This window comes from Vulpes vulpes, chromosome 3 (assembly GCF_048418805.1).
Source record: "Vulpes vulpes isolate BD-2025 chromosome 3, VulVul3, whole genome shotgun sequence".
Classification (NCBI taxonomy): Eukaryota; Metazoa; Chordata; class Mammalia; order Carnivora; family Canidae; genus Vulpes; species Vulpes vulpes.
Window position 1 is genome coordinate 132,558,556 of NC_132782.1, and position 24,773 is coordinate 132,583,328.

Here is a 24,773-nt window from a genome sequence, read left to right on the forward strand (position 1 = left end):
GGATGAGAAGATGATTCTCTGTAACTAATAATGGTAAAAAAATAAAATGTGAGAGTGTTTGAAAGTATCTGTAAGAAACTATTAATGAGAAATTCTGTGACAATAAGTTAAGAACTTTCATTTAACATAATATGCTAATACAGTTTTTAAAATGACTTCCAGTGGAATAATTCCAGATCCAAAATACAGCCACTTCAGGAGCAGTGTTGCTTTTGAATTTTGAGGTTTTCAAAAAGCATTCTTGACCCAGAAATTTTAAAAAACAGGTTTGAAATAACTGTCATTACTACCAGTTATTACAAAAGAAACAAGATGCTGAAAACGATGATGGTAGTTTCGGCTTCAGTTTGGAACAACTTTTTGTTGGATAGATGGACCTGTCACTTAGATTGACCCTTGTTAAAAACAACTTGTTAATATTACTACTACCACAGTTCTTTAACTTCTTTGGATATCAAATAGAGTAAAAACTGTTAAATTGTATTGAGGTCTTAAAGCTTTTATGGGTCCCTTAAAGTGCGATTAAATTACTGATTTTTTAAGAAAGTTGATAAGCTATTTCTTAATTTTCAACACCGTGTGAGTGGATTTAATTACATTTTAGTCTTGTGATAATTAGGATTACTCTCGGGTTATTTGTAATTACAAAGTGAGTCTGTTATCTGCAAACCTTAAACATTTTGCAGTTTTAATTTGTTATTCAAGTTACAAGAGAGAGTTTTGGTGTGGTTGAATTGAGACGGTATTGGGTAGCATGAGGAGAAAAGAGACTCAAGGACCGTCATTAGAAGTGGTGGGGATACTTGCAATTTAGAGAAATTGGTTGTCAGAGGAGATCAGGTTTGTCCTAGATAACACTGTTAGTGTTAGGGTTACTTATTTAGACTCTTCTCAGGGTGTGATTCCGAAGGAAAAGAGTAGATCTTATTCTTGTAGGAATACTTTTCTCATGATTGCTTTTTAGGCAATCTTAGGGCAGCAGTTTGCCCTGAATTCAGAAATAGGTGTGTTGAGTTACCCAGTCCTAATTTTTAAAACACTAATTTTAGCAGTCCTTTTAAAAAAGTGTTTTTAATTTTTCAATCAATAATCCTGTACAATAAAACATGAGAATAAAGGATGACTACCATGATATTTTGGATAGGTATTCAAATGAGCTCTAATTTTTTACATTTATCATCATTAATCCTTATAGAGACTATTTCGTAGATAGAATCTGTAAATATTTACAGTTATGAGATGTAGCAATGACTAAAGGAGATCTAGAAGTATTGTCTTTTAATTCAGGTTTATTAGTAGGAAATTTTGCTTTTAATATTACAAACCATTTACATCTTTGAATTTTCAGAAAGTTGACAATAATCAATCTGATTCTAGCACTAGCTCACCCTGCTGGTTGGCTGAAGTATTTCTGTTCTTCTCTTAAAAACAAATACAAAGATCACCGGAGATCTAGAAGGTAGAACAACAAATTTGATTCATAGTCTTTCTTCAGGAAGGTGGAGGTCTCCATGAAAAAGGTATTTTCTCATCTTAGGGTCTTCGTTGCTCTACTGTTAAGTTTTTTTCTAAAATTTTTGACTTTACTAGGAACTCTTATGTTAATTATGAGGAGTTACAATATTAAGTTCAAGGTAGGACATTCCTTAACAGTTTAGAGATGTTAGCAAGGAAAACAAAAAAGTTCTGTGAGATAACTTTCCAGGAGGAGAAAAGCAGAGGATTTTAGGGGGAAGAAAAGAAGCATGCCAGTACAGAAGCAACAGTGCACACTTCTCCTGCATGGAGGAAACTGAAGCTGGATTAAGATTGGTGTTTCTAAAATATTTCCTTTATATCTTTATATATATATACACACACACACACACACACACACACACAGTCTCCCTCTACTAATCTTTGCTTTACCTCTTCTGTTTGCAAGCTGTAGCCTTCCCATTTCATTTGGGATTCTTGGAACTGTGATCTTGTAAGTAACTTTGTGAAAAGTATAGATGAGTAATTTGTTCCTTGCAATTCTGTTAGTCTAGACTGGTATAGTTGAAGTTGGTTAGAGTGATAAATACGATTTTTAGGTATTAAGCCTTTTAGTATGTATATCATTCATTGAATCAAATATATAGATTTTAAAAGCTTTTAAAAGACTTTTTGTACAAAGTTCAGAAATTCGAATATGTTAGGAGCCAAATGGATAATTTCAAATAAACTCCTAATAGAGTTAGGATTAAAGTATTTTACAGTTTACAAAGCATATATATCTGTATTATATCAGTTATTTATCTAACTTTTATAAAAGATTAACGTTTTTATCCTTTCTTCCATGTCATTTATCCTTTTTACTTGAAAGCTTATGCATATCTTTTTTCATCAGTTTCTTGAGGAAGATTGTAAATATAACTATTATTTTCAGAACACCATTTATTGGGGAGGGAGTGATTGCCAATTGTTGAATGGCTTGGGAAGGTGGATAAAACCTTGCCAAAGTGGGAATTAATTGCCTGTTGCTTACTATTGATTTATTGACTATTCCACACACACACACACACGCACACACACACAGGAAATCATAGTTACATTTGTAATTATATATGAATAAAGAGGCAGGATGAGATAAGATTTAAGAATGTAAGCCTTGAAGTAAAACTGATGGGGTTAAAATCTAGCTCTGTGGGGCTAACAGGCTGGCTCAGTCTGTGGAACATGTGACTCTTGATCTCAGAGGTGTGAGTTGAGACCCCGCTCTTTGTTGGGCATAGAGAGTACTTAAAACTAGCTGTGTGAGCACTAAGCAAGACGATTTAACAATAATACCATCTTCATAGAGGCTTAAAGTTTACATTGCAGAATTCACATCCTTAGCTTTCTGGTACACAGTGGGTATGCAAACGTTACCTTTTATAGTAATACTATTACCATTTGATTTTTTTTTTTAAATATATAGTAACTTGAAATTTTCACCTGCAAGTGATTTGGAATTGTATACTTTTGCTCATGTTCCTTTGTTAGACCCATGTCTACAAAGGCAAGGTTGTTACAAAGGAAGTCAGAGGCAGGCATCAAAGTCTGCCTTCTCCAGTTCTAGCAGCAAAAGCTATTAACTAGGTTCAGTATTTAGTAACACATTCCCTCTTACTACTGTCAGCTGATGAATAAACACACTTGGGAATGAGTATGTTTTAATGAAGTTATTTCCCAACCGATGTGTTGGTTTATCTTTGTTATAACATCCTGAGTTTCTTCACTCTTCTCTAAATTTTTGACCGTGAGGATGGTGGTGATCATTAGTAGAGAGAAGAATGTGAGTGGCTGTGTGTATTTGTATATAATATACATATAAACCTCAGATAGGAGAGAAGATTAGTTTCAACAGCAGCTAGATTGAGAAGAGGCACGTTATCTTTTCATTGCTTAGTCTTAAGGGGAATTTCCTCAAACAGCATTTCCTTTGCTGTTTTCCTCTTCATACTTTGTTTTGTATTTGTCTGTGCTGATACAGTCTTAAACTTGTTTATTTTTTCTTCTACCACCTACTTCTCCCACTACCAACACAAATCTTTAGGCTTTAAAAAAAAAATTGTAAAAGAAAGCTAGTAAAGGTAATTTTAAGTTCACATGCAAAGGGGTGTATGAAAAATTAGAAGTTTCATATACCATTAAAAATGTTTTCAGTGATTTAGAAAATGAAAGGAGAAAAAGTCACTCATCTTGTCACCATTGTGCAGTCATTAGTATTAAAGGAAACGGAGATGAGACTGACATTAATTAAGCATCTCCTATGTATTTCTTATAATAATGCTTGATATATATATTCCCATTTTATATTCAAGGAAACAAACTCAGACTCGGGTTACATAGATAGTAAATAGTACAGCAGCCAAGTTTGAATATAGGCATGTCTTGATTCTACAGATGAGTTTTTTATTTTCTGCGTTCCTCTCCTTTCTATCTGTCTCTGCTTTAACTTAATTATACAATTTGTAAGTTTTATTTCCTACTTATAAAACAACATTGTAAAAGCATTTTTCTGGCTACCCAGAAAAGCAATGTTCAAGCAATGTCTTATTGCCCACATTGTTTATTCATACCACCATAAAAGCTCTTTGTCTTGGCTGCTGGATGTTGGTACAATTATATTGGTCAAAGTGGAAGCTGCCTTTTTCCTTACGGAGTGACCAAGAAGAAAAATAATGTAGGTTAATCAGAACTAATACTCTCTGGTATTAGAAAAGCTACAGGTTTAATAATACTATTTGATGAGATACTTAACTCAAAATTGGATATATGTAAAATGTTGAAATTTTCAGTAGCCATCAGAAAACAACTTTTCTTATATTTTTATGCTTTGAAATGCTATAAGCTTCCTTGTTAGAAGTATTTTAAAAGGGATATTAAAATTAAATGGGCACTTAATTCTGTTTAGTTACTCTCTGTGATTCCTAATGTAATAATCTTTATAAAAGGGAAAATATACCAAATTCCTATAGTCTCATTGGGTGGATGACCTGTAGTAAAAGATAATTTATGGGGCTTCAATAAATAGATTATACAGAGCAGCACTTGCCCAATAGAAATTTGTTGAGCCATAAATGTGATCTAAAATTTTCTATAGCCATGTTACAAAATAAAAAGGCAATAATGATTTTTTTAATGTTTATTTAACTCAGTATATTCAAAACATTCTTTCAATATGTAAATACAATTGAGATACTTTACATTCTTTTTTTTTAATGCCAAGTCTTCAAAATCAAAAGTGTGTTCCACACTTAAAGCACATCTCAATTCAGATTAGCCGTATTTTAAGTGCTTATAGCGCCATAGCTTTCGTATTGGACAGTGCAGTTATAGATAATAAGACCTCTACAAGTATGTGGAAAGTTTAGATAGTAAGTTCTGTACAAGTATGAATAAAGGATAAAGTAGAAATCGAATGGAGCCTTAAAGAAAAGCTAAGAAAAGAGTATGCTAGAGAACAAATCTGTAAAGTGATGGGAATTAAAATAGGAGATAGAACTTGAAATCAGATAATAGTGTGACTTGAATCTAGGGAATTTGTTTTGCATGGGGGATGTGTATGTGTGAAATATGTTGGAGGGTGCCTGAGCCACCCACATATTGTACATGAGCATTTAATATTAATATTGAAGTGAATTAATCTGAGGCAGAACAAGAAAAATGCTGGGAGAATACTAATCTAACAAAGCCTCATAAGGTCTTCTAAGGGGAAAGAGTTGTGCTTAGGGTGTATTGGTGTTCTGTAATTTAGCAGTGTGATGGAGAATGATCAAAATGGATGAGATTTGAGAAAAGGTTTTTAGGTTTGACTATTGGTGAGTTATTTTTAGATATTTTATTTTTTTTTAGATGTATTTATTTATTTGAGAGAGAGCATGAGTGGAGGGGAGGGGCAAACAGAGAGGCTGAGAGTGTCCCTGCTGAGCGCGGAGCCAGACATAGTGCTCAGTCTCACCACCTGGAGATCATGACCTGAGCTGAAATCAAAGGTCAGATGCTTAACTGACTGAGCCACCTAGGTGCCCTTAAATGTTTTATTTAGGTATAACTTAAATTCAGTGAAGTACACAAATCTTACAAATACAGCTCAGTGAAATTTTACAATAAGAACTGATGGCTTGAATCTCTGTTTGGCATTAAGTGAATCTGGAGGTAATCAGACGATAAATAGTTGGTACCATGGCTCCTCTGTTTTGTTTTGTTTTCAGTGTGGTTTACGCCAAGATCAGAGAGGTGTTTTTTAGTTTTCATTAATATTGACCCTTTAGAAGTTTTATGACTAGAAAATTTCTTTAGAATCCAGAGATTTTGAATTGTTTCTACAGATAACATAGTTATCTGGCTTGCTTTCATTACAGTATTCTCTAGGCACATAGCCAAGAAGTAGGTAGAGGAGGTCTTGGATTGCCTCCTTATATAGCGGCCTTTTGGAATCTCTTTAATAGTAGCTTCTAAGCATTATGTGAGTTAGCTTTCAGGCATTGCAGGTTACTTAATAAGGTATTTAGTATTTCTGATTGTGATTGTAGGGATAAGAATAAAGTGGTATACTTCTGTTTACAGCTCAGTATGGATTCTCAACTTGAAAGATTTTGACATTTATGTATAAAGAACTAGAATGTCATCTTAAGGATAATTACACAAAAATTTGAATGGTTAAAATCCATTGAGGTACACTTTACAAAATGAGAACTGGAATGGAATTATTTATTCATTTATTTATTTTTTTAAGATTTATTTATTCATGAGAGACATACAGAGAGAGAGAGAGAGGCAGAGACACAGGCAGAGGGAGAAGCAGGCTTCAAGCAGGGAGCCTGACATGGGACTCGATCCGGGGTCTCCAGGATCATGCCCTGGGCCGAAGGCAGGCGCCAAACCGCTGAGCTACCCAGGGATCCCTGGAATGGAATTATTGATCATGATTTTTACTTCTAGTGCTTGAATCAGTTTTTTTTTTTCAAAATGGAATTAATGGTTATAATACTGTGTTTCATAAATATTGAGCTATGAAAGGTTTGTTTACTAGTGTAACAATTGGTGCTTTGGGGAGAAGGATTTTTGTTTCTGAAATCTGTATTTTAATAAAGTTGTGAAAAGTACATAACAGTGAAAATGTATCTTTACATTCTAGTATGCCTAGTTTTGAGAAATAGATATGTTTTGTAAATTGCAGAAGTGGACAGGAAAATACTTTCTCATTAACGTTTGGTTTACAAATGCTTTTAAACTTATAAGTGAAAATATTTATATAAAGTTTTGGTTTTTAAAGATATATAATAACTTAATATATCCTTGCTCTAAGAATTTTAATAGTTGTCTTAAAGAAATAAAACCTCAACAACTTATGTAGGTTTTGTATTTGTGAAGTATAGAAGGCTAAAGCAAAACTGGTTTAGACCTTGAAAACATATGGTTATTTTCTAAAAAATATATATATACTTCATATAATACCTTTTGGGTGAGATTTAGAAAACCGCAGACAAAATAATTAGATTGTTATTAAATAACAGCCTAAAGAGCTGACTTCTATGGGTAGGGAAAAAAACATATTTAACCGTATGTTCTATGTTTGTGTTGTTTTGACAAAAGTGAATGTTACATTTGAATTTAGTTTTGGGAGATTGGATTATTTTGTATGCAAAAAACTTTATTTGCAGGGTTGTATTTTCTCCAACCTTTGCTTGTTTTCATTGGTTTAGTTATTATATAGAATTCACTTAGTATCTCAGGAGGGATAAGAATGCTGATATTTGGGCAAAGAATATGGTTCCTCTAAAGAGCTCATGAACTCAGACACAACTTGAGGAGCACTTAATAGTGAAACATTTGAATTACTGAGTTGACACAAAATAAAATGAGTCACATCTTAATAAAGCTTCTCGGCAAAAATAATTTTCCAATGTAGGACTTGAAGAAGTGATATGAATTAGATTAGTGGGGAGGGAAGAGAATGTCAACTAGGGAAAAAAAGCATGTTAAGCACAGAGATGAGAATTGTGGAATGCAAGTATTTTCCTTACTCTGAGTAGAGTCAATTTTAAGTGAATGTAACAAAAAATGAATTTGATATGATTGTGGCCTTTGCTGGATTAATCTAAAGGAATTTGAGTTAGAAATAAGGGATTCTACGGAAGGCCACTGAACAGAAATAAATGAAGAAAAATAAAAAAAAGATTAGTAGCTAGATGTAACATGATTGGAGAAGTAATTGAAAGTGGGAAAGGCCAGTAAGAGGTGGTTATCTTGGTGGGTGGGAAGGAGGATACATTAAGAGTAAGGATGAGTACTTTTAAAATCAAGCAGGTGAAATATGTAGCTCCTAAGTTTGTTGTGCAAAGTTAAACTAAGAATGGAACAGTTTTATTATCTCCTATTGAAAATAAATTTACTTGGACGCACAATGTGCAAATAAATAACACTAATTGGGATACATCTGCCTTGTTCTATTAAAAAAAATGATGAGCTTTTAAGCTTGATTTGAAAACTGAAACCCAAGAAAGTTATACTGTAGCGGCATTTTCTGAATTGCTAGTGCTTTGAACTAAAAAAAAAAAAAAAAAAAAAAAAATGAATATTAAGATGAGCTTGTAATTGTAATGTTATATTTTGAGTCATAATAGTACATTTTAGCCCTGGTTTAAGAGACATTTTAATTGGTATAGAAGTTGGTGGAAAAACAGATAAAAAATAGTCTGGATACCAGGGTTTAAATTTGTTTTAAAATAAATACTTTAAAATTTAGGAATAGTTGAAAACATACTGCTTTTATAGGGGGGAAAATCCCTATAGTTCCCCCTGAGCAATAGTAATTTTTGATATTTAAGATGTAAGTTATTTATCTTTACTTGAGTTTGAAAGAGTTTTATTTATTTATTTATTTATTTATTTATTTATTTATTTATTTATTTATGATAGTCATACAGAGAGAGAGAGAGAGAGAGGCAGAGACACAGGCAGAGGGAGAAGCAGGCTCCATGCACCGGGAGCCTGACGTGGGATTCGATCCCGGGTCTCCAGGATCACGCCCTGGGCCAAAGGCAGGCGCTAAACCGCTGTGCCACCCAGGGATCCCCTGAAAGAGTTCTTAAATTGAATGTATACCATATCTTATAGTAAGATTAAAAGATTTATTTATTTATTTGAGAGAGAAAGAGCATGGGAGGTGGGAAGGGGCAAAGGGATAAAGTGGAGCCTAATGCAGGGCTCAATCCCATGACCCTGATATCACAACCTGTCCAAACCAAGAGTTGGATACTTAACTGACTGTACTACCGAGGCACCCCTTAAACCAGAAGAATTAGAAAAATATGAAAAAAAATATAGAAGTAATTAAAATTGATTTTTGCTCTTTCTAGAGTTTATAAATAGAGCAGAATTTGGGAGTTTACAGAGTCTAGGAGTTTAAGATAATGTGTTAGTCTTTAACAAGTTTACATTTTAACCATTCTCACAGTTAATATAGGGTTAATTTCAGTAAAGAAGTTAGTGAGGTTTCTGGCAACATCGTTAAAATGGGGAGGTACATTTGACTGTGTCCAAGTTATCTGTTGAGATATCAGTTAAAGCAAAAGAGAATAGGCTGTTCCCTGTTGTCACTGGAAATAGAGATTTCATCCATTATCTCTGAAGTTTGGCATTTGGGTTATTATAAATAGTATGGGTGAGAAGGGATAACAGCAGAACTATCTACTCTGATTATTCTGATGAACTATAGGTATGGGAATAGGAAGCTTCCCTGAAAGCCCTCCCCTGGGTTTCTTTCAGCTCTTTCCTGTTTGCCTGTAAACTTCTTGGAAATCGACCCATCCTCACCTTTGTGCGCTGCTTGGGTGCAAGGTGAAAAGCAACGAAAAATCACCATGTGTGTGAGCAGAGGCCACAGTTTGAGAGGGATGGGGACTAGGGAACAAAGTCGACTATTCCATATACATTGATCCTACTTTTGAAAAGTTCATTCAGAAAAGAAATGGAGGAGATAGAGATAATTTCCAGTGGCTGTGATGGAAGCAAAATCTTGTGCTGTGTCAGTGAATGCCTTAGTGGTGGCATTGCCATTAAGAGAGACACAAATGGCATCCTAAGTAGATGGCCTTTTAGTGTGATACTGCTTGTCTAACTTCCTCCTGGTGGTTGTTATTTTCCAAGACTTATTCACCAACTTCATGTCAAGTTCAATTACCTGATACCCTTCCAACAGCTTTTTCTTAATGTAACAGGAATTGGTTCTCCTCACTCTTTACCTTTACAGTTTGGATTAAAAATTTATGGTGTGTGGTTTTATGAGTTTTATCTGAGACATAATAATAGAAACCTTAAACATAAAGGAATGACAAAAATACGAAAACTTTCAAGTTAGTGTCAAGTAAAGGCTAAAATTTTTCTAGGGTAAGGTGGATGAAAAAAATTTTTTAAATTAATAAAAAGAACTAAACACTATCAGGCTTGAACTTTTGTGTGATAAACATCATTGAAATGTGAATTGTAGAGTTAAATAGCCTTTCTTTAGAGAAATTAACACCAACCTTTTAAATTAAGAGACTTAGATTTATCTCAGAATTTAATAGATCAAATAAAAATTAAGACTATAAAGATTTGAGTGGCAGTATGTTTTTATTTATTGTATGTCAAACTATTTCAATAGAGCATAAGCATTCTTTTCAAATTCCTGTGAATTTTTTAAAAATTGTGTCTCGGGCTTCAAAGAGAATTTGAAGTTTATTTAAAATTCAAGAATTGAATTGTATCGGCCAATATTTTTTGACTAAAGTATAATAAAACTAAATGTTAAAGCCAAATGGTTATAACTACTTGATGATGAAAACTGTGTCCTACTGGGATTTAAGCCTAAATTTCATACAAATTGGAGAATAATAACAGCAATGAGTACCTGACATGAAAAAGCAGATGAGATTAGTATTCATTTAAACATGATGGGTTTAAAAACTTTCATTTACTTTGCTATCAAATCCCTAATCGAATTAAGATAGTGGTTTCCTAAAAAAGGCATGGAGTGTCAAGGACAAGAAATGGAAAGTTGATCACAGAAGTAAAACTTTGGAAGCTGGAAAGCAGCAAATAGTAATGAATTTTGTAGATCTGAGAAAACTGAATTTTCTACTACTAGGGAGGCCTAGAATTGGACTGTGGACCCTGAGATGCTTCAGAAATTGGTGGCTTCAGGTGCTTTGAAAGAATTGTCCAAAAGTGTAAAAATAACAAGCAACACTCCTGGTACTAGGAAGGGGTTTCTTCAACTTTCTTCTCTGAAATTCAAATGGAGGATTTCTGTACTTGAGAACTCTACACACAGCTTGGGTTAAGGGTGTCATACTAAAACAAACAAAACAATTGAATAGAAATCTACATGTTGAACCAGCAATTATCCCCAACCTCTTTTTCTCTACTAGTTCTGAGAACCCTTGGTGTCAGGCTCACATACCCCAGATGTGAGACTGGAAGATTAATTCTGTTATATAGCAAACTAATGATCAGGAAAAAAAGACCAACAGATAGTAATAGATGTGAATCCACCCATGGAAATGGCTTAGATTGATCATCCTGCAATGACACTAACCCATTAACACATGATATCCAGACAGCTTTTATATGTTTCATTTTAAGATATGACATTAAGGATCATTAAATATTTGAAGATAACCCCAGTATAAAAGAGGAAGAGAAACAGTTCAAAAAGAAAAAAAAAACTTCAAAGGTTACTGAAATATGTTTGGAAGTAAGATAATTGTATCTTTTTCTTTGATAATTGTATCTTTTAAACAGGAAAAGATGCTTGCCACATAAAGGCAATCCTCAGAAAACAAAGCAAAGTTCTTAGACATTTAGAATATGAAATAACAGAGGATAGGAAATATGGAATATGAGATACTAATAGAAAAGTTATTAATTAATATTCTTGTAGAAGGTTAGAAGATGAAGTTAAGGGACTCATCCAGAAGGCAGGACAAAAAGAGATGTAAAGTAGAAAATAGAGAATGGGGCAGCTGGGTGGCCTAAGTGGGTTAAGCATCTGCCTTCAGCTGAGGTCATGATCCTGAGGTCCTGGAATTGAGTCCCATATTGGGCTCCCCACTTAGTGGGGAGCCTGCTTCTCCCTCTCCATACTCTCCTTGCTTGTGTGCGTGCGCGCTCTCTCTCAAATCTTAAAAAAAAAAAAATTAGAGGATCATACTTGGCAAGTTCAACACGTGAAAGAAAGGATGGGAGAAAATGTGTGGAGGAAAATTAATACTTGAACAAAAAACTTGTGTTTTCACATTAAAGGGCTTACAGAATAGAATGCTCAGCATAGTAATTGAAGGAAAAAATACATACCGGAGTACCTCATGGTGAGATTTCAGACACGAGAAATCTAAGGAAGACCCAACAGCTTTCCCATATGGAGCGTATAAGAGAGATTAGGAATCAGTAACAATGGAAAGTGATGGTTATTGGAATAGTGCCTTCAAAACTCTTGAAGGGAAGATACTTCCAAATTACTAATTCTGTTGCCTTGCCAAGCTGTCAAGTGTGGGAGTAGGCTAAAATTATGAAACATATGAGGTTGTTAAAATATTACCTACAACTGTACTGTATCTCAGGAAGTGACGAGAGGACATAGACTTTATCAAAATGATGAGTTAAATCAAAAAGAGGGATTGTCCAGGAAATAGGATTTAGTGCCTGATATAGCAGGTCTGAAGAATGATCAGATCGGGACAAGAGGAAAGAGGATCTAAATGGTATGTCTTTAGAAACATGTGGTGCGTGCACACATGAAATAGGATTTTTGTGATTTTGCTCAAAAGATACTTAGGGTTTTCTTTTCCTGTGTTGTCATAGCTTTGGTCATGAAGGTAATAATGACTTCATAAAGTGAATTAGGAAATGTTCCTTCCTGTTCTATTTTGGGGAAGATTTGAGAAGGATTTGTGTCAATTCTTTAAACATTTGGTTTAAAGGTAGGTTGCTTTAGAGAATCCATCTAATCCTGGTTTATTTTTGGTAAGTTTTTTAATTAATCTTTTTACTATAGGTCTATCTAGGTTTTCTATCTCTTCTTGAATCAGTTTCAGTAGTTTTTTTCCTAGAAATTTGTTCGTTTTACCTAGGCTATTTGTTGCTATACAACTGTTCCTAGTATTCCCATATAATCCTTTTTATTTCTTACTATAATGCCAGTAGTAGTGACCCTTTTGTCATTCTTGACTGTAATAATTTGTCTTTTTTTTCTTGGTCAGCCTCGCTGAAAGTTTTTAAATTTCATTGATACTTTCAAGGAACTTTTGATTTCACGTATTATTCTGTATTTTCTATTATTAGTCTTACTCATTTAAGCTGTAATCTTTATTACTTTCTTTATTTGGTTGTTTTTGCTTTAGTTTTCTCTTTTTCTGTTTTTCTTAAGGCCAAAGGTTAGGTTATTGAATTGAGATTTTTTTTTTTTTTTTTTTTTTTTATTCACGAGTGACACAGAAAGGCAGAGGGAGACGCAGGCTCCCTGTGGGGAGCCTGATGTGGGACTCAATCCCAGGACCCTGGGATCACACCCTGAGCCAAAGGCAGATGCTCAATGACTGAGCCACCCAGGTGTCCTGAGATTTTTTTTTTTAATATAGATGTATTGAGCTATAAATTTCCCTTTAAACATTGCTTTGACTTCATTTAAATTTTGGCATGTTGTGCTTTTGTTTTAATCTTAACATTTTATGATCTCCCTGTGTGATTTTTTTGATCTATTATTTAGAGGTTTGTTGCTTAATTTCCACTTATTTCCCATATTTCTTTCTGTAATTTCTGTTTTCATGTCTTGTATTTGGAGAATATACTTTGTATGATTTTATTCCTTTAAAAGTTTTGAGACTTGTATTATAGTCTAACCTACGGTCTGTATTGGAGAATTTTCCATGTACACTTGAGAAGAAAATGTTCTGTTTTGAATAGTGTATTCTGTAGATGTCTGTCAAGTCTAATTTATAGTGTTCTAGTCTTCCATTTCCTTATGGGTTTTTTTTTTTTTTTTTTTTTTTTGTCTAGTTCTATCCAGTATTGAAAGTGAGGTATATAAGTCTTCAGCTATTTTTATTTGTTTTTGTCTGTTGTCTATTTGGCCTTTCAATTTTGTATGTTTCTATTTCATATATTTTAAGTCTTTATTGTTGGGTTATATATGTTTATAGGTGATCTATAATTTTTGATGAATTGACCCTTTTATTATTATAAAATGGCCTTCTTTGTCTCTAATTTTTTCTTTCTTAATATCTGTTGTGTCTGCTAATTGTATAGCCTCTCCAGCCTTCTTTTTTTCGTTATAGATTGCTTGGTATATTTTTTCCATACTTTTACTTTCAGCTTATTTGAATCTAAAGTGTCTTTGAACCTGTGGTGTATCTCTTTTAGACAACATATAATTGGATTGTGGGTTTTTAACCCTTCTGTCAGTCACAGGTTTTTGATTGGAATGCCTGATTAATTTGCGTTTGATGTAGTTACTGATAAGAGAGAGTTTATGTCTGCTATTTTGTTGTTTTCTGTGTCTTAAGATTTTTTTTCTGTTCCTTTATTCCTCTACTGTTGCCTTCCTTTGTACCAAATGGATTGTTTTCTAGTAACATTTAAGAAGTCCCTTATTGTTTTTTTTTTTTTTTTCATTGCGGTAGTTCTGGGAATTGCAGTTAACTTATTTCAGTCTAGTTCAGGTTAATATCAACTTAATTTCAATAATATACAAAAATCTTGCTCCTGTGTAGCTCCATTCCCCCTCCTCCTTTTGTGCTATTACTGTCCTACAAATTATGCTTCTGTATGTCTTTTAAATCAGATAGAAGAAAAAAGTTATAAAATTAAAAATTATATTTACCTATCTGGCTACCTTTACTGTGCTCTTCTTCAAGTGGATTCAGATTACTGTCTGTCTATTGTCCTTTCGCTTCAGCCATTAGTATTTCTTGTATGGCAGATCTGGCAACTAGCTATGCCAGTTTTTGTTTATTTTTTGTTTAATGTCTTAACTTCACCTTCATTTTTGAAAAGTAAAGAATTCTTGGTTGACAGTATTACTTTTTCATTACTTTGAATGTCTTCCTATTGCCTTTTGGCTTTTATGGTTTCTGATAAGAAATTAACTATTAATTTTATAGAGGATCTCTGTATGTGACAAATAACTTATCTAATGGCCTTTCAGGCTTCTGGTTTTTTTTTTTTTTTTTTTAGGCTTCTCTGTTTTCTGAGTTTATTGTAGTTTTTGAGCTTCTCGAGTAATGAAAAAGTTAGTATTTTTCATTAGAGGAATTTTTAGTCATTGTTTATCCAGATACTGTTTTTGCCCTTTTCCCTCCTCTCTCTCTTTGGGGCTCCCATTATGTGTATATTGGCATGCTTAATGGTGTCCCTCAGGCATCTTAGACTCCTGTTTTTTTTCCCTTCTTCATTTGTTTTTCTGTTTTCAGAGTAGATAATCTCAATCTTCAGATCCACTGATTTCTTTCTTCTGCTTACTCAAATCTGCTGCTGAAGACTTCTGGTGAATTTTTTATTTTAGGTAAATTTTTTTACTTTTCAATTCATTTCTGTTTCACTCTTTTTTATGATTTGTCTCTTTATCTGTATTTTGTATTTGTGAGACATCCATTTCATACTTTCCTTTAGTTCATTAGACATAGATTTCCTTTAGTTCTTTGAACACGTTTAAGGTGATTTGTAAACATTGCCTATTAAGTCTGATGTCTGTTTCGTTGGATAGTTTCTACTAACTGCTTTTTGTTTGTTTTCCCATGTGTATGAGTCATTCTTTCTTATATATGTGTTTTTAAGGCTTTTTGTTGTTGAAAACTACATTTTAAATAATGTGGCAGTTCTGATAATCAGATATTCTCCCCATCCCAGTGCTTGTTGTTGTTAACCATTTGTTGTTCATTGAACTAATAAACAGTTTTTTTAAACAAATTCTGTATAATCTGTATTCTTTATCATGGGTGGCCACTGAAGTCTACTCAGTTAGCTTAGTGGTCTGATAGTTCGACAGAGATGTCCTTAAATGCCTGGAATCAGTTAAGTCTCCCAGTCTCAACATTCAGAATGGAATTTTGTAATTTTGCCTCACTCTTCACTTCCTGCTTATGCAGAGCTTCTGGTTAGCCAGAGGTGAGTGGTTAGGGCCTTCTCAGGCCTTTCTTGAGCATATGCACATCTCTGTGCTTACAACTGACCATCTATATTCTCAGGGATATATTACAGCTTTTCTTAGCATCCAGCTTTTATTTTTAAGCTCTGTGGTTAGCTTATTATTTGTCTCAGCTGTTAGCCACTCCCTTGGTCAGCTGCAATATGAAACAATTGCCTCTGATAGTTTTTTGACAAATAACCTTGGGGAAAAGTTTTGTTTTGTTTTTGCATTGGGTGAACTCTTAGGATAGCTTTGCAGGAAGGTGCCTGGGTGGCTTAGTCAGTTAAGTGTCTCACGTTGGCTCAGGTCATGATCCTCTGGTCCTGGGAGCAAGCCCCACATCAGGTTTCCTGCTCATTGGGGAGCCTACTTCTCCCTCTGCCTGACATTCCTCCTGCTTGCATGCTTTCTTGCCCTCTGTGTCAAATAAATAAATAAAATATTTTTAAAAAATAGTTTTAGGAGTAGAATCTTCGAAGAAACCACCAACATGTCAAATAATGACAGTCCTTTGGGAATGGTAATGTAGTAGAGGTGATCCCACCCTCTTGGGCACCCCACCCCCTCCAACCTGGCCTCCACCCCCATATAGCTGCTGGCTATGGTTTTCAATAGGCTTGTGGACTGTTGACTTTTTTTTTCTTTTTAATTTTATGTAGTTATTCATGAGAGACACATAGGCAGAGAGAGAAACAGACTCCCTGTGGGGACCTTGATGTGGGATTCACGACCTGAGCCAAAGGCAAATGGTCAACTGACTGAACCACCCAGGCGCCCAGACTATTGACTTCGAAAGCTACTGTAAAACTGTAGTGGGAGAATGGGAATAGGACAAAATAAAATGTCACAAAGTTTGCTAGTCTTAATCAGGATTTAGCCATCTTTCTTGAATAAATTTTCCCCAGATTGAGGCAAGACTTTGGTTAATTTCTCGTTTAGAAAATGTTGACTTTATTTTTGCCATTGTTCTTGTTAGTTTAATGGAGATGATGTTTTTCAAACGTCCTTATTTTGATATTTCTTGCTATGTCCTACTGTTTAGTTTTGAGAGTTCTATTTTAGATTAGAGACTGTTTAGGTAGTTTGCAAATATTTTCTCCAACTCACTTGTTTTTTAATCCTCTTAACAGGATCTTTCACAGTAAATAAAAGATTTTTGTTTTGATGAAGTCCACCTTATCACATTTTTTCTTTTATGGATCTTGCTTTTGGTGTTATTTCTAAGAATTCTTTCTCTAGGTCTAGATCCTGATGATTTCGTTTCTAGCTTGTATAGGATTAATATTTTTACATTTTACATTTAAATCTATAGCATTTTAGATTAACATTGCTATAGAGTGTGAGATTTGTTGATATTCTTTTTTTTTCTTTCTTTATTTTCAGTTATTCCAGCACGAGTTGTTGAGAAGACCTTTTTTTTTCCCCATTGAATTACATTTTTTACCTTTGTGAAAAGTCAGCTAGCCATTCCCATATAGGGCCTTGTGAGGAGGTTATAGAAAATATAGAAGGAACACAGGAGAGTTAATTTTCCTATGTAGGAGGCAATTAGATGCAAAATGTAAAGCCGGTATAACCAAGTTATTTAAAAATCAGATGGGGGAAGGCTGGCTAGAGGAGAGGTAGTGGGTAGTGCTGTTGTTTTCTCAACAAGCTTTATTTGATTCTTGAAATACACATTTGTATAATTTTAATTAAAAACAATACTATAGCATAATGTCAGTGCTTTGCTTCGGGGAAAAATGCAAAGCCTTAAATGTCTATATTATTAATTTTGAGATGTTTTTAGTGTGGAAAATTAAAATTAGAATAATGCATGGTAAAAAAAAATGTACAACTTCAGAATTCAAAAAGACATACCTCCTTAATGAACTCCTAGTCAATGAAAACATTGCTATAGTTCCTCTGCTCTGTTCCTTTCCAGTCAAACCTCCCCCTTTGTCCTTGGGAGACTACCATGTTGCCTTTTATGGTAGTCACCTTTTTGTTTTATATTTTTACTACTTTTTGAACTATATATTGTTTTCTTACTAATGAAATTTATATAAATGAGTCTTGGCATTCCCAGCATTGTTTGTGAGATTCATTTTTATTTTTTCATGTGACTATAGTTCATTCCATTTCATTGCCGTGCAGGCATACCTCATTTAATTGCACTTCGTTGAGCTTTGCAAATAGTGTGGGTTTTTTGTTTTTTGTTTTTGCTTTTGTGTGTGTGTGTGTGTGTGTGTGTGGTTTTTTGTTTTGTTTTGTTTTGTTTTTTACAAATTTAAGGTGTGTGGCAACCCTGTATCCAGTAAGTCTGTTGGCACCATTTTTCCAACAGCTCTTGCAGCATTGCTCACTTCATGTCTTTTTGGTAATTCTTGCAACATTTCACACTTACTAATTATATTTCTTATGGTGATCTGTGATCAGTAATTTTATAATTTTTGATGTTACTATTAAAATTATTTTGGGGTGCCACAAACCACAGCCGTATAAGATGACAAACTTAAATATTGTGCGTGTTCTGATTGCTCCACTGACTGGCTGTTCCCCCATCTCTCTCCTTTGACTTGGGCCTCCCTGTTTCGTGAGACACAACAATATTGAAAGTAGGCCTATTAATAACCCTACAGTGGCTTCTAAGTTTTTAAGTGAGAGGAAAAGTTGTATGTGTCTCTTTTTTTTTTAAGATTTTTTTTATTCATGAGAGACACATAGAGAGAGGCAGAGACATAGAGGGAGAAGCAGGCTCCCTGTGGGGAGCCCAGTGCAGGTTTCAATCCCCAGACCCCAGGATCTTGACTTGGGCCAAAGGCAGATGCTCAACCACTGAGCCACCCAGGTGCCCCGCACATCTCTCACTTTAAATCAGAAGCTTAAAAATTATTAAGCTTAGTAAGGAAAGCACATCAAAGGCTGAGATAAGGCCAAGGCTAGGCCTCTTATAACAGTCAAGGTGGTGAATGCAAAGGGAAAGTTCTTGAAGGAAATTAAAAGTGCTACACGTGAACCTATGAATTATGAGAAAGTGAAACAGCCTTATTGCTGATTTAGGGAAAGTTTCAGTGGTCTGGATAGAAGATCAAACCAGCCACAATATTCCCATAAACCATAGCTTAATCCAGAGCAAGGCCCTAACTCTTCAATTCCGTAAAGACTAACAGAGGTGAGAAGACTGCTGAAGAACTGTTTGAAGCTGGCAGAGTTTGGTTTATGAGGTTTAATGAAAGAACCTTCTTTAGAACATAAACGGGCAAGGTGAAGCAGCAAGTTATTCAGAAGGTATTTAGCTAAGATAATTAACAAAGGTGGCTACACTAAACATTTTTAATATAGACAAAGCAGCTTTCTATTGGAAGAAGATGCCATGTAGGACTTTCATAGTTAGGAAAAGCCAGTGCTTGGCTTCAAACCTTCAAAGAGCTGGCTGATGCAGCTGGTGACTTTAGGTTGAAGCCAGTGCTCATTTACCATTCCAAAAGTCTTAGGGCCCTTAAGAATTGCACTGAATCTACTCTGCCTATGCTGTATAAATGGAATAACAAAGCCTGATTGACAGCATATTTTTTAATAATATGTTTCACTGATTATTTTAAGCCTACTGTTCAGACCTACTGCTTAGAAAAAGATTCCCTTGTAAATATTACTGCTCACTGACAGTGTTCACTGACAAAGATGTACAGTGAGGTAAAAGTTGTTTTCATGCCTCTAACCCAATATCCATTCTGCAGCCCGTGGTTTCAAGGAGTAAATTCAAGTTTCACGACTTCTTATTAAGATGTACGTTTTGTAAGACTGTAGCTGCCATACATAGGGATTCCTCTGATAGATGTGGACCAAAGTAAGTTGAAAACCTGGATTCACCATTCTAGATGCCATTAACATAATTTATGAAAAGTGGTCAAGATAAAAACATGTACAGGAATTTGGAAAAAGTTGAATTCAACCCTCATAGATGACTTGGAGGGGCTCAGGACTTCAGTGGAGGCAGTAACTGCAGATGTGGTGGAAATAGCAAGAAAACCAACGGAAGATGTGACTGGATGGCTGCAGTCTCTTCATAAAGTTTGAATAGTTTGAATGGATGAAGAATTCAAGGATGAGCAAAGAAAAAAAGTGCTTTTTTCAGATGGAATCTACTCCTGGTGATGCTGTGAAGACAGCTGAAATGACAACAAAGGATATACATAATACAAACACTTAGTTGATAAAGCAACAACAGGGTTTGAGAGGATTTGGCTCCAATTTTGAAAAAAGTTCTATGGGTAAAATGTTATCAAACAACACCAGATACTACAGAGAAATAGTTCATGAAAGGAAGAGTCCATAGATGTGACAAAGTTCATTGTTGTCTTATTTTAAGAAATTGCCACAACCCCCTAATCTTTATGATTCACCACCCTGATTAGTTAGCAATCATAAGCATTGAGGCAAGGGTGCCTGGGTGGCTCAGTTGGTTAAGTGTCTGCTTTTAGCTCAGGTCACGATCCCAGGATCTTGGGATCAAGCCCCACATCGGGCTCCCTGCCAAGCAGGGAGCTTCTCTCTCTCTCTCTCTCTCTCTCTCTCTCTCTCTCTCTCTCCTACCCCCCCTGCTTGTTCTCTCTGACAAAATCTTTAAAACAAAAACATTGAGGCAAGAGCAGCAAAAAGATTATGACTTGCTGATAACCCAGAAAATGGTTAGCCGTTTTTTAGCAATAAAATCTTTTAAAATTAAGGTATGTAATTTTTAAAAGACATGATGGTATTGCATACTTAATAAACTGCAATATAGTGTAAACACAACTTTTATACGCACTGGGAAACCAGAAATTCATCTGATTGCTTTATTACAATTTTCCATTATTGTAGCAGTCTGGAACCATACCCATATCTCTCAGGTATGCCTGTACAGTATAGTACATTATATGAATAGCCCACAATTTACCCATTCTGTTACTGATAGAAATTTGGATTGTCTCTACTTGGTAGGCTTTTCTGAAAAATGCTGCTTTGTATTTCCTTGTACATGTCTCCTAGTACACACAGGCACAGATTTATATTTGGTAAATATCTGGGAGTTTAATAGCTTGGTTTTAGAGTGTATTTGTGTTTAATTTCAGAAGATTAAAAAAAATTTTTTCCCGAAAGTGTTTTGTGACAATTTACAGTCTCATCAACACTTTTGTACTGCATCTTTAACATCTTCACCAACATTTTGTACTGTTAATCTTTAATTTTAGTCATTTTAGTGGATGTGTAGTGGTTTTATTTCCCATTTCCCTGATTCCAAATGTAATGGAACCTTTTAATACATTTGCTAGGTTTTATAAATATTTGAAAAGAATGTGTTCTGTAGGTTTTTGGGTACAGTATTTATATGAGTCAAGTCAGTTTTATTAAGCATGTTTAAAACTTCTATATCCTCACCAATTTAGATGCAGCATGTTGATTCAATTAGAGATGTATTAAAATCTGTTACTATGGATTTGTCTTTCTTGTATTGCTGCCCATTTTTGCAAATTTAGAATTGTTTAATGTTTCTGATGAGTTGAACGTTTTATCATCATTATTTCTCCTTGTGTTTGGTAATGCTCTTTGCAGTCTACCTTAACTGATAGTAATATGGCTACATGGGCTTTGTAGTTAGCATTTGGGTGGTCTCCCCTCAACTGTTTTTTTTTTTTATGGTTTTTTTTTTTTTAAGATTTTATTTATTTATTCATGAGAGACAGAGAGAGAGGCAGAGACATAGGCAGAGGGAGGAGCAAGCTCCATGCAGGGAGCCTGATGACGTGGGACTCGATCCTGGGTCTCCAGGACCACACCCCGGGCCAAAGGCAGTGCTATCGCTGAGCCACCCAGGCTGCCCCTTTTTAAAGATATTATTTATTTATTTGACATAGAGAAAGAGCACAAGCAGGGGGAACGGCAGGCAGAGGGAGAGGGAGAAGCACGCTTCCGCTGAAGGGGGAGCCTGATGTGGGGCTCTATCCCAAGATCCTGGGATCATGACCTGAGCTGAAAGGTAGACACTTAACCCACTGAGCCACCCATGTGCCCCCACCCCCCAACCTTTATTTTAAAATTTTCTAAAAAAATAAAATAAAATAAAATTTTCTGTGCTTTTTTGTTCCATAACTGCTTCATGTATCCACCATATCATTGTTTTTCTTTCAATCTGATCGAACACTTCATATTTTAATTATAAAGTTTATTTAGATTTCATATAATTGTTGATGTATCGGGGCCTAAATATACAATCTAATATGCTTTCTATATATTCTTTTGTGTTCTTTTTCTCACCTTTCTTGTTGTCTTTTTGGATTAAGTAGTTTTATTCTCTCCTTCCCCTGTCATTTTTTTTAAATTTTTATTTATTTATGATAGTCACAGAGAGAGAGAGAGAGAGAGAGGCAGAGACATAGGCAGAGGGAGAAGCAGGCTCCATGCACCGGGAGCCCGATGTGGGATTCGATCCCGGGTCTCCAGGATCGCGCCCTGGGCCAAAGGCAGGTGCCAAACCGCTGCGCCACCCAGGGATCCCCCCCGTCATTTTTTAAAACTCTGTTTTGTCTGCTACCCCCAAGTCTCATTTTTATCTGAAAATACCTTTTTTTATTCACCTTCATTTTGAATGATAGTATCGCTGTATATAGAAGATGTTGCTCTAGTATGTCCCATTTTTTCTGATGATGTCAGCCATTACTTGTATTGTCATTTCCTAAATGTAGCCATTTTTCTCTGGCTGATCTCAAGGTTTTGTCTTCGGCCTTTCAAGGCTTGACAGTGATATGTAGAAATGGTTCTTTATGTTTATCCTACTTGGGTTTGTTGAGATTCTTGGATCTGTAAATTAATGTTTCCTATCATCTGAGTTATTTTGGCTATTATTTCTTCAACAAACATTATTTTTAACCTTTTTTATTCTTTCCTGTTGCTTCTTGTATGTCCATGTTCAGTTGGGTTATATTTATGTTGAATTGCCTGATGCTGGTGTGAGACTGTTAATTTTTTTCATCTATTTTACTTTCTGTTCTCTGGACAGCTTTATTGCCGTATTTCAAGCTTACTGATTGTTCTGCTACCTCTCATCACCCCCTTCTGTTGATTTTTTAAAATGATTGATTGATTGATTGATTGATTGATTCATGAGAGACACAGGCAGAGGGAGAAGCAGGCTCCACACAAGGCGCTGTGCCCAATGTGGGACTCAATCCAGGACCCTGGGATCACATCTTGAGCTGAAGACAGACGCTCAACCGCTGAGCCACCCAGGTGTCCCTGAATTTATTTCAGTTATTTTACCTTTCAGCTTTCTTTTTCATAGTCTCTATCAATTCTTTGACTTTATTTTCTTTTAATATTATAGTATAGTTAAAATAGCTGCTTTGAATCTATATGCTAACCCTTTAAAATTCAGGGTACGCAGGGTCAATATCAATTGGCCTCCCCCTTTTTCCTCAGTATGGTATAATTTTTGCTTGAAAACTGGACATTATGAATATGTTTTAGTGATGCTAGTTTCTATTAATGTTCTTCTGGGAATTGTTGGGTGAAATTTATAGTCTGATTTTGATGCTTGCCCTGTGATTTTCTAGCTTTTAGGGATTCCACTAATTTCCTGGACTTGGGTTCTGTCCTCTGGCACTTCAGCCTTCTAAGGCTTCAGCTTCCTGTTGCCCAAACTATGCACACTTGAGTAATTCACCCTTTTGAAAAAGCATCAGTAGTACAGTTCTGTTTTTCAAGTGTAAAATTACTAGCTCCTGCTAACTTTTCCCCCTTCATCCCTTCAGTTCTCTGGGCATACATAGTTTATCAGCCATCTACTGATAGGGGCAAAGTTTATTTTTATTTTCATTTTTTAAAGATTTTATTTATTCATTCGCAACAGACACAGAAAGAGGCAGAGACACAGGCAGAGGGAGAAGCAGGCTCCATGCAGGGAGCCTGACGTGGGACTTGATCTGGGGTCTCCAGGATCGCACCCCGGGCTAAAGGCAGTGCTAAACCGCTGGGCCACCGGGGCTGCCCTGGGACAAAGTTTATACTGAGAATTTTCATTTGACTGCTTCTCTGGTTCTCTCACTGCCATGTTCTCTCATTTAAATTTTCAGCTGCCTTTCCAGGCCTAAATTCTGAGTCCTATGGTGATACCTTTTTCCAGAGATGATTTTTGTTTGCTTGTACCACACCTGGGGTCTCCAGCAGCCTGGGATTACTTTAATTAAATTTTAGGGATTAAAGTTTTTTTGTTTGTTCACCTAAATAATCTTTAGGTACATGCAATGACTTGTTTACTTCTGGCTCATTAGAGTTTAGTCCTTTGGGGTCTCAGCTCAAATAATGGGCAACATTTAGTATGGTTCCCACCATTTCTGAACCTTGCATTCCACCGTTAACTCTGTAAAATGTCAGAAATCCATTTCTCACCTGCCCCATCTAGATTGGCAAAAATCCCCAAGGCAAAAGCATCCTTGGATGCTGGTTAGTTTTTGTTTTTGTTTTTTTAAGATTTTATTTGAGAAAGAGAAGAGTGAGCACAAGTTGGGGGTGGGAGAGGAATGGTGGAGAGAGAGGAAGAAGCAGACTCTCCATTGAGCAGGAAGCCTGATGAGGGGCTCAGGCTCAGTCCCAGGACCCTGGGATCATGACCTGAGCCAAAGGCAGCCACTTAACCAACCAAGGTGCCCCATGGTGCTGGGTTTGTATCTGGTAGGTTTCCATCCTTTCTTAGACCTTGACCTGGTCCTTCTTTACTGCTGTGTCAACTTTTTGGTGCCTTCAAGTGATTGTTTTTAATATTTTGTTCAGTTTCTCTAGTAGGTATCAAAGGGGATTGATAAGCATTTACTGTTCTGCTACTACTACAGTTATTTCAGGAATGTTTGGATTCATAAGTGCATATGATTCATTGTGATAATATTTATATCTCTTGGCTTGGGTTTTTTCTGTGGTGGATTCATTCCTAAATAAGTTAGGAAGTGGCAGAGATGGCCACTGGCTGCTCCAACATACATAATTCTCACAGCTGTTACTTCTAATGAAGAGTGTACCTTTCCTAATACTTGGAATATCCTGAGAAGGATTTTTATTTTGCCACTCTGGCCTACGTTCTCATCCG

The 24,773-nt window shown here is 35.4% G+C and overlaps 1 protein-coding gene across 19 annotated transcripts in view; it reads left to right on the top strand.

Moving 5' to 3' along the window:
* Positions 1–24,773, top strand: part of ZNF644 (zinc finger protein 644) — a 105,656-nt gene that overhangs the window by 2,342 nt on the left and 78,541 nt on the right. For 3 of the 19 annotated variants that reach the window (XM_025996480.2, XM_072754646.1, XM_072754656.1), the window contains one exon: positions 1,925–1,969. The exons of 14 other annotated variants lie outside the window; for them this stretch is intronic. The gene's annotated coding sequence lies outside the window, so the exon portion shown is untranslated. Of the gene's footprint in view, positions 1–1,377; positions 1,521–1,924; positions 1,970–24,773 lie in introns of those variants that run through there. 2 more of the 19 variants (XM_072754642.1, XM_072754649.1) reach the window with 1 other exon arrangement.